This window comes from Pundamilia nyererei, unplaced genomic scaffold (genome assembly GCF_000239375.1).
Source record: "Pundamilia nyererei isolate P.nyererei 1_Seehausen unplaced genomic scaffold, PunNye1.0 scaffold00283, whole genome shotgun sequence".
In the NCBI taxonomy this organism is placed as follows: Eukaryota; Metazoa; Chordata; class Actinopteri; order Cichliformes; family Cichlidae; genus Pundamilia; species Pundamilia nyererei.
This window is the reverse complement of record NW_005187684.1, coordinates 653,195-655,887: the sequence shown is the minus strand read 5'-3', so window position 1 is coordinate 655,887 and position 2,693 is coordinate 653,195.

The window sequence follows — 2,693 nt, the reverse complement described above, 5'->3', positions numbered from 1 at the left end:
TACATTTGTCTGCTTCCAAGAGAATGTTACGTTATAGCTCGAACTACTAAAGTACAAAACTGCATTTTCCATAATAAGATGAATAACAGTCAAAAATCATGCCTCCTTGCAAAGTCATCCATGTGCACAGGAAATATACACATTTCAACAAGAACTGTATTACAAAAGTCAGTATGATTGGTGAAAAGTAAATCCTGAGTTTCAGTCCTGATAAATTAATGATTTGAGATGGGTCACATCAGTCTGCACTAAATGTTATAGCCAACATGACATTTATAAAAAAATACTTTTGCAATTTTAAAATGTACCAACTGCATTTTAAAGAGCAGATCTTTGGTCATTTTGTGTAATCAGAATGGTTCAGTGACACAATTAACTGAAGGCAGGAGTGAAAAAATAATCTCTTTTCAAAGGATATAGATAGTGGGTTTCCATGGCTACAGCCCAGTTGCAGAGCAGGGCTTTCTGCTTGCATTTATCAAAATGGAGAGAATTTTGAATTTTGCGATAAATAACCCTTTATCTTCTTTTCAGATTAGCCAATCTTTGACTGTGTATGAGATTTTCTTTTCCCATTGTTATTTCAGTTATTCTGTGTTTTCACTTTGTTTCTTTTTGCTTAAGGCTGGTCATGATTTCTTCTATTTCCAGATTGGCAGTGCTGTCGCAGTGTTAGATGTGGAGACACAAAAATAGTCACAAAGATCTAGGTTGTTGCTAAAGGTTTTTTGTGTTCTTTAGGACAAAATATGAAAGGTGTGTATGTTAAGAAGATGGAAAGAGGAGCTCACAAATGAGAGAGAGAGGAGGACATATAGGGGAAAGTTATGAGAATGAATTTTGAAGTTATGAGAATGATTATTACGGAGCAAAGGACAGCTGTGAAGATGATGAAGAGTAGAAATACCTGTGGAAGTATAGAGATGTCTAGGAGAGATGCAGCAGACTGTTTAACCAGATTGCTTAACACGATCCTGGAGAATGAGAGGATGCCTTAAGAATCGAGAAGTATAATAGTACAAGTATGCAAGAACAATGGTGATGTGCAGAGCTATAGCAACTGCAGAGGGATAAAGTTGACTAACCATACCATGAAGCTATAGGAAAGAATTGTTCACGTTAGGGTGAGAAAAGTGGTGATGATCGGCAAGCAGCGTGTTTAACTAACTGAGGTCAACCATGCAAAAGATAAAAGACTGAGCACAAGAGAGTTGAAGCAGTAGTGCAGGGAGGGTAGAGTGGGATAGACAAGATTAGAAATGAGTATGTAAGAGGGACAGCTCAGGCTGAAGACACAAGAGACACAAAAGGTTGAGATGGTTTGGACATGTGCACATAAAAAGGTAGATGATCCACTGTAGCAATCCCTAAAGAGATTAGGTGAAAGAAGAGGGGCATATCCTGGAAGATATTCAATGCAGATGCAAAAACAAAAAATGTGCAAAAGTAAAAGAAAAACAAAAAGAGAATTAAGCGGCACAGCTGTGCAAGTGGATGAAGGATTTTGTAACAGAAGTATGCATTAGGTTCTTCTAAATTTGTCAGCTGAAATCTAAATATAATGAAGAAATGTATTTCTTTTAGATTTTATGTTGATGGTGGCCTCTTGTAATGAAATTGCAGTGAAGCATTATTATTGGAAACAAAGGGGAGAGACAAAAGGTGAGGGAAGGGGGTCATACAGAGAGACAAAAGGGGAAAGAATGGTCCGTGACCATGAGAGGCAGCGGAGGTATATGAGACACCTGTAATAAACAGAATGGCTGATTTTTATTGTTTCTGACTCATGCCATTTGCGGCTGTGATTGAAACAGAAAGACAGAGTGAGGTTGATGGAGGGTAACGGTAAAAAACAATGACAAATGAGACATCCAGCAAGGGTGAGAGAGACAAAAAAGGGAAAAAAAACTGTGATGGAAAATTATTAAAACCTTTTGGACCTCAATCACGTGAACTGCTAATGACAGCTGCCTCCAATGGGAGGATGGAAAGTGGAGTAGAACCATGATGGAGATGAAGATAATGACAGCATCAATCTTTCATTGTCATAAACACAGTCAAACTGCAGACATAATTGCAGAAGATAGAGATGAATGAGCGGGCTGGATAATAATAAGAAACTAATGGTAAAAGATGAGGAGACAGACTAAAAGTGGGTGGTTGGAGAGCCTATTATGAGAAGATGATTGGCAAAGATAATTGAAAATGGTTGGATAACAGCTGCTAATAACATGTTTTTGCTAAGGGATATTTTCCTCTTTTCCTCGCGAGGATTGATTGACCAAGAACAGATATCCAGATAGGTTAATGGCAGGCAGGCAACAACAGTCCTAGTGACAGCACCAGTTAAGGCAAGTAATTAAAGATGGTAATTAAACCTGGAAGGGGACTCATCCAGATGAAGTCGTATAATACACGCTGGCTAACACAGCAAGTTGTTTTGTTGGACACTGAACAGCACCAGACAATTAAAAGCAGCATTGACATAGGCAAGGTGATGTTGTTACTAGATGTGAAGTTAGCTGTAAATGTTTCCTCAGTTCATGCAGCATTATATTTGTCGCAAAATCGATCAATGCAGAGCAGTGTCACAAACCACGGAGGCCCCAGAAAAGTGCAATCAAACGTTGCGTTTATTAACAGCCCGGAGAAAACATCAACATATGTCTTCTGACCAAAATACATGTTGTGGA